The sequence below is a fragment of the Hylobates moloch genome, unplaced genomic scaffold (assembly GCF_009828535.3).
Source record: "Hylobates moloch isolate HMO894 unplaced genomic scaffold, HMol_V3 SCAFFOLD_1, whole genome shotgun sequence".
In the NCBI taxonomy this organism is placed as follows: domain Eukaryota; kingdom Metazoa; phylum Chordata; class Mammalia; order Primates; family Hylobatidae; genus Hylobates; species Hylobates moloch.
In genome coordinates, this window is record NW_026652276.1 from 216,746,525 (window position 1) to 216,761,326 (window position 14,802).

Sequence of the window (14,802 nt, forward strand, 5' to 3'; positions counted from 1 at the left end):
GCGAAATGGTGCCACTGCACTCTAGCCTGGAAGAGTGAAACTCCATCTCAAAAAAAAAAAAAAAAAGGTAAAAAGAAACAAGTGCAATGAATAGTAATAATATCTTTCATTTAATTCAATATATCCAAGATATTATCATTTCTATAAGTAAGTGATATAGTATTAGCAAGATATTTTATATATATATATTTTTTACATGAGGTCTTTGAAATCTAATGTGTATTTCACACTCACAGCACTTCTCAAGTCACACCAGCCCTGTTTCAAGTACCTGATAGCTCCACGCAGCCAGTGGCTCCTGTATCGGGCAGTGCAGAGCTAGAAGGTGAGAGGGCAGGCTCTGGGGCAAGATGCCCGTCTTTGTATCCCAGCTGTGCCACTGACTAGCTGTGTGATATTGGTGGAGTTCCCTAATCTATCTTGGGCTTGATTTTCTTCATCTATAGAATGGGGATAATAATAATTTCCTCTTCATAGGGTTGTTTCAAGGAATCAATGCGTTAATATGTATAAATGTTGAGAATAATATCCAGTACATACTAAGTATTGAATACATGTGAGCTCTATACACATGAAGAAACAGGCTCAGAGGGGTTAAGTAATTTGTCCCAGGTCATCCAGCTAACAGAGCTGGGATTTTAACCTAGATCTATGTGATTTCATAGCCCGCATGCAAAACCACTCCCCTCGCCTGCCTTAAAGCCTTATATTTTAGGAACTGCTTATTGGAGTGCTGGTAAACCAGTTCTAGAGGGGTGGGGAGAAACCTTGATTTGTAGTGCCTGCCAATTCCCCTGGTGAAAATACTCATGGCTGATTTCAAGCTACTGATAATTTAACAAGTGGCTTGCAAAATTTCTGAAATATTAGCAATCGGCTCTCAGGAAGTCCATAGGAGCTGGCTCCAACACGCAATGGCCTCTACTCATCAGATTAGTCTTACTGGCTCTAACTATCTTTGCTTCTGCTGTAATGTTTTCTTCTTGTACTTTGTAAATCTGCAAGGATTGCCCAAAGACCTAGCACAGGGTAGCAAGCACCCTGCAGTTGCCCACTGAATACTTGTTGATTGATGCTGAAGCCAAGAAGACTCAGGCCTCCCTGCTCTCCTGCCGACACTCTTGTGAGTGAGGAAGATGGATGTGGCTTGCCAGGCCATGGGGAATCCAGGACCAGAAATCACCATCTTGGCCTCCAGTCCCAGACTTTTCGAATCTGTAGGCTCAAATCTCCAAACTGTCACCTACTAATTACTAAACTGGGGTGAGGATTAACTTTTGGATTTGGGCTGGGAATGAATGTGTTTGTAACTAATTTCATTTCCTAAGATGATGAGCCAGGCCTTCTCTCTCACCACTACACCTTGGCACCAGGAGGCGAACATCTACAGCTTCTCAAGGGGCCTGATTGAAGTCTCAGAAAGGCCTGGCCTAGTATACAGTACTGATTTTTTTCTCTCCCCATGTTTTTCTTTTTCCCGCTACAATCCTGAGTGCACTGGTTGAGACTGGTAAGGAAATGGATAACACTGCCTTTTGTAGCAGAGCACAGTAAAATCATGACAGTGGAGCTTCTGAGAGCTATTGATTATGTAAGGAATACTTTAGGGGGAGGTGTTCTACTGAAGACAATAGTTGTCCAATGCATCTTCACTCTGAACTCCCACTACGCCTACCTATATTTCTTTTTTTTTTTTTTTTTTTTTTTGAGACGGAGTCTCGCTCTGTCGCCCAGGCTGGAGTGCAGTGGTGCGATCTCTGCTCACTGCAAGCTCTGCTTCCTGGGTTCACGCCATTCTCCTGCCTCAGCCTCCCAAGTAGCTGGGACTACAGGCGCCCGCCACCACGCCTGGCTAATTTTTTTTGTATTTTTTAGTACAGACGGGGTTTCACTGTGTTAGCCAGGATGGTCTCGATCTCCTGACCTCGTGATCCACCTGCCTCAGCCTCCCAAAGTGCTGAGATTACAGGCATGAGCCACCATGCCCGGCCCACCTACCTGTATTTCTTAGTCAATTTTCCAGCTTAGTTACATCTACCATTTACTGAGTTCTGACTACACATCTCATTTTATGTCATTCAGTTTTCCCAGGAATTCTATTTGGTAGATACTAAAATACAGTCCATTTAACATATGGCAACCTGAAGCTTAGAAAGGATAAGTAACGAGGGTCACACAACTACTGTATGGTAGACACTTCCATATGCTGCCTAGCAGGGGCTGAGATGAAAATGAGAAAACCAGGCTGGGCACGGTGGCTCACACCTGTAATCCCAGCAATTTGGGAGGCTGGGGAGGGTGGATCACCTGAGGTCAGGAGTTCAAGACCAGCCTGGCCAACATGGTGCAACGCCGTCTCTACTAAAAATACAAAAAATTAGCTGGGCGTGGGGGCGGCTGCCTGTAACCCCAGCTACTTGAGAGGCTGAGGCAGGGGAATCGCTTGAACCTGGGGGGCGGAGGTTGCAGTGAGCCAAGATCGCGTCATTGCACTCTAGGCTGGGCAACAAGAGCAAAACTCCATCTCAAAAACAAACAAACAAAAACCCACCATAATAGCAAAGAACAAACAAACAAAAAAAACGAGAGAGTGGCTGTGGCTTCTAGACATGGGAAGTGCAATGCATTGGAGGGAATTCTGGTCTGGGCCCTTCTCATGGTAACGAGGGGGAAGATTCTGCTCTCTCTGAGGCTGTAACACAAAAGTGGCTCAGTCAATACCCCTTTGTTTGTCCTTCACTCATTCATTCGTGCATTCATTCATCTAGGTTTTGGAAATCTCCTCTGTGCCAGCAGCAGGTATACACCACATCAGATAAGACAGATCCCCTGCTGTCAAGAATCTTCATAACAATGGGGGCAATAGACTCCTCTGCAGATATCCAGAAAACAGGATGTTACATTTAATGCTGGAGGATTCTCATGTAGAAAATGAGAGGGAGAGAGGTGTCGGGGAAGGCTTCTTGGAGGGGCTGAAATCTGAATTAAGTGTTTAGAGATGCATTGGATTTAACTAGGTTGTGGGAGAAGGAATGGTGAGGGAGCGGACAACCTGAAAAACAGCACTGAGGGGAGAGACAACTTGATGTAGGTACAGAACCTCATGCCGTTTAGCCTTGCTGGAAGATCAAGTAGGAGCCAGGAAGCAGTAGGAGGCTGGCTGGTGGGCCAGGAGGGCCTGGTGGAGAGTCATGGGCTACAATGTGCACTGCACCCTGCCGGTCACTGGGAGTCCTGGAGGGTCCCAGCAGGGGGGTGGGGTGTTCAGCTTTATGGTTGGCTGTGCCGTGGAGGGTGGATTTGACGGGATGGAGACCAGTCAAGAAGATGCCAAGCTCCAGGGACAGATGATAAAGACCTGAATCAGGGCAGGAGCCAGTGGTAAGGAGAGAAGCCATGGATTTGAGAAAGATTGAGGACATAAAATCAGAAACGCGCAGATGTCTGAGAGGGGGAGACGGGTTGGGAGAGAGGGAGCAGACAAGAAGTTCTGGCCAGGGGCGGTGGCTCACGCCTACAATCCTAGCACTTTGGGAGGCCAAGGCAGGAGGATTGCTTGAGCCCAGGAGTTTGAGACCAGCTTGGGCAACATGGTGAGACCTCTTCTTTACAAAACGTAAAAAATTTAGCAGGGTGTGGTGGCACATGTCTATGGTTCCAGCAACTTGGGAGGCTGAGTGGCGAGGATCATTTAAGCCTGAGAGATCGAGGCTGCAGTGAGCTATGTTCCCACCGCTGCATTCAAGCCTGAGAGACAGAGTGAGACTGTCTCAAAAAAAAAAAAAAAAAAAAAAAAAAATTCCGGAGTGTCCCCAGCCTAGACGGAGAGCTCAGGAGCAGGGGCTTATGGTTTCTGTGGAGAAAGCTTGAGAGCAAGGCGAGTGCTGGGCATTGCTACGACTTGGTTTCTACAGAGGTTTGCTTCCTCCTTGCCCTCAGAGATAAGCTGCTGTTCTTTCCCTACCTGGCTAGGGAATGGCTCTTGCTCTGTAATTGGAGGGCTCTCTTCTGCATTGAGTTCTCTGCTGTGGCCTGCAGCTGTGGGGATGGCAGATGGCAGAAATTCTTTTTGGAGAGAAGAGTCACTTGTGGACTGCAGTATTCCCATCATTGGAGGGACATATGAACACAGTGACAGAACTCTTCTGGGTTTTCTCCCTTAGCTAACAGGACACCTAAGATCCCTTCTTTGGTTGACTTCATTCATGGGTAAATGAATGTTTCCAAACTAGAAACAAGATTGACTTGGAGTTCTGTCTCCATCATGCTCCTATTCATTCATTATAGTCTTGTGGCACTGTTCTGTTTCCCTCATGAGGAGAGGGAAAGGAGTCCTGGGTTTTTAAGAGTTAGGACGTTTGTGTCTAGCTTCAAGCCCTCCCCTCTGGCTCAGTCCCCAGGTTCTGAGTCCTGTGAAGCCTCCCTTTTTGTCTGCGCAGCCAGCACCTTTGGCTGGATTCTATTTTAGGGCTGTAAGTGAGGTAATTGGGTATGACAACACAAACACAGCTGTAATTATGAAGTGCCAGCCTCCAAAGCAGAAAACTCATCTGGCCCTCAAGGGTTGCCAGCATACGACTTGGTGATACGTGTGCGCCTCTGCCAGGCCGGGCCGGAACATCCACCTGCAACGTGGAGTCCACCGTGTATAGCATGTTTTGCGCTAGATCAAAGAATCATTGGGGCAGTTCAGTTCCTGTGTCTACGTGAGGCTTGAATATCGAGTTGTTGCTGCCAGCCCCGCTAGCCAGAGCAGTGATTCAGGAAAGTAAATGCTGGACCGCCAATGGATGGGCCAGTTGAGCAAAGTAGGCCAGGTCTTTTCTCTGATGGACACACCAGCTGCCCTGGTGGAGGCTCTTAAGCCGTGTTTAGGTGTCCCTAAAGCATCTGCAATGCAATCAGTTCAGCTTCTGGGCTTTGCCTAGACCAAATGCCTGCGTAATCTCCACTCCAGATGCAAGTGCTTTGTCTAGGGGAGGACAGGGAGATAAAAATTGCAGTTTTATTTGACTTGTCCCAAAGCCTTGGATCTTTGTATTTTCAGTTTAAAAATAACTGAGTTACACCCTTTGCTTATAGGTGCTTCTTTTTTTTTTATGGCGGGGAGGGGTTTGAGGGAGATTGCTAAAACAGGGACATGGTGTGGGTAGAAATTTAGATGGAACACATTCTAGATGGTCCCACCTACCTCTCAGGCTTTTAAATTTTACTAATGATGCTACCAATTTCTTCCTCAAAATTATCCCCATTCTCTTCAGACAACAACAAACATCCACTGGTGTCTACCATGCACAAACCACAGTAGGGCAAACGTAGGTAGTGGCAGTACCCTCAGAGATTACAGTTTTTTCCTTCGTTAGCAAAAGGAACTGCCAATCAGTTTCTATAGAGGCCAAACTAGAAGGGCGTGCCAGGGCAGATGTTGTGACTTCCTTATTTGCTAAAGAAGGCAGGCAGCAGACCTGGAGAAAAGATGCAAAATGATTTCTTTGAGAAGCCTCTTTGGGTATGAAAAGCTCTGGGGAGAAGGTGGTGTAATGTACACAGGGAGTCCCAGAGCATTCTGGGAAGGGAGGGCAGGACATTCACTTCATCAGTCAGGATCTACAAGCTTCCACCACTTTAACAAATGACCCCGAAGTTCCAAGGGCTTACAACAAGAATCAGTAGAGGTTTATTTCTCATGCATGCAACGTATTCATCGGGTTGGCTATGGCTTTCCTCCATGTTGTCCTCATTCTGGGACCTGGGCTAATGCAGCAGCTTCTATATGAAGCACTGCTTGGTCATCATGACAGAGGGAAAAAGGGTCAAGTAAACCATGCTCTGGCTGTCATAATTTCTGCTCAAAAGTGGCACACATTCCACATTTCCATCCCCCCTGCTCCCAACCCATTTTAATGGCTAAAGTAAGTCGCAGGGCAATTTCTGAGTCCAGCAGGGCAGGGATGTATACTTCTTCCACAGCATGGAAAGATGGCATCATTGGTGAACAGGAATACAATCTACTATAGGCATTTACACCCTCCCCTGAGATTCAGAACTAGGGAGATCTGTTGTTGAATGGGCATCATGCTGGCTCCAACTGTGGCCAGTGGCAGAGTCAGGAAACTGGATCCCCAGAATGAAGTTACTAGGAGGTTTGAGGTGGTTAGACTGATGGATAGATAGACAGGGAGAGCTGATAAATCCACCTGACTGAGGCAGGAGAGAAGAGAGAAATGGTTCTGGATCTGTGAGGTGCTTGCTGAACCCCATCCTGATCCAGGTCTCTTGGGGTCTGCTCACCCAGGGAAGTAGCTGAAAGAGTCCCTGTGGGAAGGGGCTTAGATCTTTAGTGTAGTTTTCTTGACTGAGCATAGCCCTGGAGGGTCACTACTATGGCTTCCAGGGAGTATGTTGTCTATCTTGACTACACACCCAGCTACCAGCCTGCTGCTGTTCTTGGCAGAGCTGGATAGGGCTGAATAAGTTTGGATCCCTCTCTGACTTCTCATTTCCTTTGCATCTTTTCCTCCCATTTCCTATCTATCTTACCTACTGGTAAGAATGCAGATACTTTTGGATATATAAAAGCAAAGGAATTGGAATTTTGTAAAATATAGAATTAAATAAAAATATAGGATTTCCGGCTGCTACCAGCTTTTGAAGGCTCAAACCTTGCATCTGGGACCTGCTTGAAGTATGCTCTTTACACTGCAAACTATAAAGAGGGACATCTCTGTTCCATAAACATGGATAAGTCACAGTTCCTCAAACAATTAAGACCTCGAAGGCTAGAAGTATAATTTGGAAAAATCCTCAAAATCATAGCAATATTTGCTCAGATGTTAAGTATGACAGATAAATAAACTCTCTGTGCTAATTGACTGAGATGCTGGGGATGTTTGTTGCAGCACCTAGCCTGCCCTGACTAATACACTCTGTCTGTGTGTGGTGGGAGTTGGGTCAGAGAGGTGGAGTTGGTGGGGCAACAGAATGGGGTGATTTCAGAAGGAATTTTCCAGAGTGGAACGTTCCCTGAGGTGGGCATCTTGGCTGCTGTCTGGCTGGATTACATAGAAGGAGAGGACATCGTGCAGCCTGTAGTGAGGGAGTGGTTGGTGTCTTCGCAAGTTAATCCCACCTTCTTGCCTGAACTCTTGCCAAATGGGATTTGATGAATGGATGTGAACATATGCTGTGATTTGCAATAAGAGGCTGGCGGGCTTGTGCCCAGAGCCAGTGGGTGCCTGGACTAGGGACTCAGGAGAAATAGTCAGGGAGGAGTTGGAAGCTCCTGTTCCTGCTCCCAGCAGGCTTTGGGAAGACGGGCTAGTTATGCAGAGAATTTCCTGCCTTTGCAGTTCGTCTTGCCAATAACCACAGCTTAGCAAATTCACCTCCTGGCCACTTTTGGTGAATTTTTAAAAAATATCTCAGAAACTCTTTTTAGGTTTGCCTTTAAAATTTAAATCCAGTCTAGGACTGGGTCATTTCGGAATCAGATTTTGGGTAAATAACTGACAACTGGCTTATTTTCATCCACGATGAAAATGGAAGAAACTCCTTTTCTTTTCCTCTTAATTTAGAAACCCTGGGGAAAGAATTTGTTCCTGAAAGAACAAGAGGTGGGTGGAGGGCGGTGAGAGGTTAGAAAAAATTACCCTGGTTTTCAGATGACGCCTCCAGAGCCCTGGCTGGCCGGGGCTGATTGGGGTGGGTGAGGCTGTCAGGAGCTGATTCTACACAGTGTTGTCATTTTAAGAAAAGGGCGAGACCAGCTTAGGGAAAGGAAGGGAAAGGAGTCAAGTGTAATGACAGACAAGCACCACCCCTGCCTGTTGTGAGGATGAGAGATTGGCAGCTCAGGGACTACCACCGCTCATTAGGGTCCCAGGGAGGAATTGCATTCCCTGCCTTGGTAAAGCCAAGTGGGTGGGATGAGGGAGGTTTGGGTCTTGATGTGAAGGAGCTGGGGAAAATAATGGTGCATTAGGCCAGCTGGAGAGCAGATAAGGTCTTCCTGGGCTATATGTGGGGTAAGGTGAGGAACCAATAGTACCTAAAGGCGGGATAGAGGAATCTGAATGGCTTGAGTATAAATGCTGTTTAGTTGTAACAGCTACATCTGTGTGTCCTCTCCCCATTCCCCCATCCCCTTTTCTTTTTTTCTGTGAACTCATAAAGGGCTTTGGAGATTGGCAGACAGGAGACTAAGTAGGAAAAGGGATAGAAGAGGAGGGGGAGAGGAGAAGAGAGATCAGGGCTGAGCCAAGAGGGATGAGAGAAGACAGAGAGGGGATGGGATGGAATCTGTGTGCCTCACCGCCCTGTCCATAGTATTTTTGGTTGCAGTCTTAGGTGTGATGAGGGTAGGACTTCAGCGTTTGGATGGTATACATCATTGGCTGAAAAGTGAAATAACAGGTACTAGAACTTAGAGAAGTCATGGTTAGATTTATTCTGAGCCACACTTGAAGACGGAAGCCCAGGAACACAGACTCAGTATAGACTAAGAATGTGTCTCTAAGTGGGTTACAGGAGGCACACAGTATAGATACATTTCCTAATGGGGGATAGGCATGGCACAGAAGGTAGGAGAAAGGAGGAGGGAAGCAGTAGTTGAATTCTTGTGATTCTGATTGGTGCTCGGTAACACTGTCCATAAGATAAGGTAAATATATGGTGGAGCGGGTAGGAGAAAGGTTAGGTGCCTTAGGGTCTGGTGAAGGGCAACTCTTTGCATCCTGTCTTTGTTCTACAGCTGGTAAACAGGTTTATAACCAGTACCTGTCAGTGAAGTATGTAACAAACTGCAGTTACACAGGCAAGAAGTCAGCTTTAGTTTACAGGCCTAGGTTTTATTACTTACATGTCTGACTACAGCCACCGTGGGCCATTGTGCAAATTTCCTTTTGAATTTTCCTCTTTTAGACATCATACAAGATGTTAGGTACCACAATAGTGGTGATTCCGACCTTTGGCTTTGGGAGTTCAGTCCTTGTGGCTGAATGAATGAATATTTGTTGAACAAATCTTAAGGCATAGTTTTTTTTTAAATAAATATATCATTAAAATGATTGTTTCTAATCTTTTATTTTCATGTCCAGGAAGGGTATAAAAGACGCTTTGTCTGGGTTAAATAGAAGACTGATGGTGTGATGGAGTGTGCACTGCAGTTCGGCTCACCAGGTATGGTATAGACTCATTAGAGTTAGTGTTAGATGAAATGGAAATCTGAATACAATGGGTGGTAGGAATTCACTGCAGGATCTGAAAATTCTGAGAAATGCTTTGGAGGCCTGGTGAATAGTCCATTGTGGGCTTCATTCTTTCCCACCTATCTCAAGAAAGAAACCACCGTTGCTTTCCATGGAGGAGAAAAGGATTGAAATGAAGTAGATATATTTATTTACATTCCACCATTTCTTCTGATCACTCCCAAGTTGCTTCCAGTGTGCAGAACGGGAGAACATCTTTCATTTGGAAATAGGTGCCATCTGGTGAAGAGATATGAGTATGTTTTTTGGTGCTTGAATAAGTTCTCTAGTCTTTGTCGGTGAATTTATAGATGCAGGGGTTGTTTCTACAAGGAAACAACCACTGTCTGTATTACAGTTCAGAGAAAATGTTAGAATTCATGCAAGTAGGTGCTTAACAGCAGCTCTTAGAGAAGACATTGAATTAGAGGATTTCATGTCTGAAAGGATCTTTGAGGTAATTTAATAAATACTTCTTTCTATCTCAACTTCTGGGAGCTTTGGAGGATGACTTTTATCAGAGTTTGAAGGGGAATTAAAATAGGCACATGTTTTGAGACAAATTAACAAAAAATTATCCCTATCCAATTCATAGCTTTAGGATAAATGTATTACAATAACTAAAAACTGAAAATAATCCAAATATCCATCAACAGAACAATGGGTAAACAGAATGTGATATATTTATACAGTGAAATACTACACAGCAATCAAAAAGGACAAATTACTGACACAATGTGGATGAACCCCAAATACATTATATTGAAGAAAACAATATGAGGGTGATAATAAGAAGTTCAAGAACAGGCAAAACTAATTTATGGTGACAGAAGTAGAAAAATTTCTTGAAGTGGCTATCAACTGAAATAGGGTTCAAGGGCACTTTCTAGAATGATGGGAACGTTTTATATCTTCATCTGGGAACATGTTTCTTGGGTATATACGTATATAAAAGTCATTAAGCAGTGTACTTAAGATTCGCACATTTTACTTAATGTAAATCATACCAACCCTGCTGCCTCCAGAAAAACCCCCATAATCCCAAGCAATGAAAACATACAGAGTGGGAAATATTTGTCTGATTTGGAACTTTTATTGTTGATAATTTCAGTGAAGCAAATTTGATAGAAATTCCCCTTGACTAGCAGTTTAAATAACTTGGGCATGTTACTTAATGTCTCTGAGTTGTAGTTTTTTTCCATTTCTTTCCTTCTTCTTCTTCTTCTTTTTTTTTTAACGACAGTTCATTTGTTCATCACACACAGGATCTGCTACCTCAGGTGGCACTGGTGTAGCAGGGGAGAGGACACGAAGATACTCCAGTTGCCGTCCTTGATGCGTTTCTGCCAAGACAGAGAGCCCAGTAACACCAAACTCAGTGTCGCTGCCAAACCAACCCCGTCCTCGTCTCCAGCCCCGCCCTAGTCTCCCTTTTCCTGCCTTTCTGGTTACAGCAGCACCGCAGCAGCATTGTAGAGACCTCTGTTCAGGCCCAGGCAGGAGCGCGTCCCGTCCTGTGGGGACCTGGCTTCCACTGGTCTCTGTCGCTGCTCTTGTCCTCCAGCCGGCTGGCTCAGAAAAGCTCTTTCTGTTTGGTGACTAAGGCTGAAGCCACGGCGGGGGAGAGAGAGAGAGAGAGAGAGTGAGAATTCGAGGGCACCAGATCCCCACCCAGTCCCCAGAGCCTAAAATATGTGGCCAAGAATCGAAGTTTTTTGTCCTCAGGGAGAGAAATGACGAAGGTCCTCCCTGAGGCAGCCCCACAGACATATAAAGAGACACTACCCCTCCCCAGCCCAGCCAACCAGCCTACACCACAGGGACAGCACAGAGTCTCCCCACCCTGTCCTTGCCACAGGCCCCCCAAAGGGAGAAAAGTGGCATTTGTGGTTTGGACCTAGTCACAGGAACAGCATCTGGGTAATTTTCCATCTCTTCATTGACTCAAAGGTTTCCTCCGGACACACAGAGGCAGAGCAGTTAAGTAGTTCCTGTTTGCTGATGAGAAAACTCCAAAGATGGAAGTGTCCTAACTCAGGGTCCTCGGGCAGAGGTCATGCTTGCCCTTCCTGAGTGAGACTTCAGATCAACACAGGAAACTAGTTTATCTCCTTGACCTGGAGTGGAGTAAACAGTCTTTGGCCAAGGCATTCTCCTCTCGGAAGCAGGGTTCAGTGAAAGCATAAATATTGGCCCAAGAAAACCATAGCTTCTTAGGCTAGAATGGATTTAGAGATCAGAGACTCTAAATCTATTTTATAGATGAGGAAACTTAAGCCAAGTGAGGTGCAGTAACTTGCTTAGGAGCAAAAGCCAATCAATGACACAACTATGAAAAGAACAAAAGTGATCAAGTTGGCCCAAATTCCAGAGATGACCAGACAGAGCAGACTACATCATATTTTATCCCACTAGATGAGGGTTCTCAACCTCAGCACCGTTGACTTTTGGGGCTAGATAATTCCTTGTTGTGGGACCGTCCTATGCACTGTGGGATGTTTAACAGCATCCCTGGCTTCGACCCACTAGAAGCCAGTAGCATCCCTCACTTCTACCCACTAGAAGCCAGTAGCATCCCTCGCTTCTGCCCACTAGAAGCCAGTAGCAGCCCTCACCCCAGCTGTGTCAATCAAAAACGTCTGCAGATGGGCATGGTGGCTCACGCCTGTAATCCCAGCACTTTGGGAGGCCGAGGCAGGTGGATCATGAGGTCAGGAAATCGAGACCACCCTGGCTAACATGGTGAAACCCCGTCTCTACTAAAATACAAAGAATTAGCCGGGCGTGGTGGCGGGCGCCTGTAGTCCCAGCTACTCGGGAGGCTGAGACAGGAGAATGGTGTGAACCTGGGAGGCGGAGCTTGCAGTGAGCTAAGATCTTGCCACTGCACTCCAGCCACGGTGACAGAGAGACTTGGTCTCAAAAAAAAAAAAACAAAAACAAACAAACAAACAAAAAAGTCTGCAGACACTGCTAAACGTCCCAGGGTGGGATTGGGGTCACAAAATTGGCCCTGGTTGAGAGTTGCTGTGACAGAGAGCCCACTCTTTTAGTTCAACACTGAGAGATACACTGGGATGCATTATTATTTGTGGATCTGTCTCATGCATCAGTCTGCAGTTCTTTGAGGGTCCAGACAGGGTTTTATTGACCTTTATGTTTCCTGTGTCTTGCATAGTACCTGACATGTGAGAGATGCAATTAATGGGTTTGCATGAATGAACGAATGGACAAACTCACTGGGAGACCCTGAGATGTAAACTTTCATTCACTATTATCCAGTATTATATAAGCACATTGGCCGGGTGTAGCCTGGCAGGAGATGCAGAAGAATGACTCGACTCATATGACCTTCTATCTGTGGGACAGGAAGGACTCCTGTTTATCTGCTTTGTCATCCACTATCATGGCACCACAGAAGGCATCTTTTTGAGCTCCCTTCCCTGGGCTCCAGGCTTAATTATGTGGCTTCTTTTCATTCTTATAAAACAATAGAAATAGCTACTACATGGTAGAAATTTTTTTTTCCACTGGGGATGTAGCCAGCGCTTTGGAATGTTAAGCCTCGAGACTCTTACAGTTAGAAGAAAAAGTCCCCCAAACACAGCCATTAGCAGCCATGAGAGCCATGGGGTAATATTGATCATAGAGTCATAGAATTTTGGTACTGGGAAAAGTCACAAGTAAAACATAAAAGGCAACCTCTCTACCACAAAATCCTGTCATATTGTTTTTCTTAATCCCAGAAATTTTCACCAATGTTGACTTTGGGGAAATGACTAAATAATTTTGTGTCTGTTTTCCAGAAGATGAAATGCTTCAGACGGTAGAGTCTTCATTTGTTTAAAAGAAAAAAAAAGTGTCTTCAGAGGACCTTGTATGCTAGATAATAAAATACAAATTCCAGTGCATCTTGAAAGGGTGGGTGTACTTTGAGCAGAACAAAAATGGAAGAGACCGAGTGAGAGAAAAAAATTACAAGCTATCAGTTAGATAGATCTTACGAGAGAATCAGTTTAAGAATAAAAGGATGGGCTGACTTTTCATGAACTTTACTGGTCGATTAATTCAAATGGACAAATTATTTGGAAAGAGAACACAGTTAAAACAGCAATCAGTACAAAAAAAGGAGTAAAGACTTGGCAGTGAGAGGGAAGATAATTGTGTTAGAAGTGTGACTGGGGCCGGGCGCGGTGGCTCACACCTGTAATCCCAGCCCTTTGGGAGGCCGAGGCGGGCGGATCATGAGGTCAGGAGCTCGAGACCAACCTGGCCAATATGGTGAAACCCCGTCTCTACTAAAAATACAAAAATTAGCCAGGCGTGGTGGCGCTTGCCTGTAGTCCCGGCTACTCACGAGGCTGAGGCAGAAGAATTGCTTGAATCCGGAGGCAGAGGTTGCAGTCAGCTGAGATTGTGCCACTGTACTCCAGCCTAGGCAACACAGTGAGACTCTATCTCAAAAAAAAAAAAAAAAAAAAAAAAGAAAAAAGAAAAAAGAAGCACAACTGGGTGGTATTGGGTTCGTGTTACTTTAAAAGTGAATTTTACCAAGTGCGTGAAGGACTCAGCATAAAGCCCACATGTTGGTCTTTACCGTGTCAGAATTAGTATGATTGCTTTTCAGCCTAAATTCCGGTAAGTGACTATTTATCAGGGATAATGAGTGTTAATATTGACTGGTTACTCCCGGGGAAGTAGGAGATAAACCATGACCGGGGGAAGGCCAGAAGACTTGGGGTCCCAAATGCAGTGAGGATCTTCAAGCAGGACCCATCTTCTGAATGGGAGGTCAAGGTTAGGAAGGTAGAGAAGTGTCAGATGCTTCAGGAACAGCTGGGAAGCAGTTAGCTACAGGGACACCCATGAGAGAAGGAGTTGGGGCAGGAGTGGGACCCCTGGGTGGCCTGGGACTGAGCAGGCCTGGGCAGCACAGTGGTCAGGGAGCTGGGGGGTGCACAGACTCACAGAATTTAGAGCAGGGACTTCAGGAATTTGGCCTAAACGTGCAATTTTCAGATGAGGCTTACAGAGAGGGGTGGTTTCTAGAAACTTCTCTGTACACAAGTGGGAGACCTTTCTCAAAAACGTCACTATCTCCTTTGGAGAAAATGGTCCCTGTTTAATAGCGTAAAATGAATTTATTGATTTTTCAGGTGTTCAATGTCACTTAGGCAAGAAGGTCTGAAGCAGCCAGACAGGAGGTGACTCCAAGTGAGGTTTATCTTTGATGCTGTTCAATGCTGAACGCAGATCTATATCATTCCTATGTGTTTCCGGTATGGACCCCTCCAAAGCCTCATCTACAACAAAGGAATTCTTCTGTACTTCTGGTGACCAGTATGGGACTGAGTAGGGGCAGAGCCAGCTATTGGGGAGGGATGGAGATTGGGCAGAAATATGATGTGATGGTGTTGCCAGATTTAGCACATAAAAATATAGGATACCCAGTTAAATTAGAATTTAAAATGAACACTGAATGACTGCTTAGTATAAGTATATCCCAAATATTGTATGGGATATACTCATATACTGAAAAATTATTTACTGTTCATCT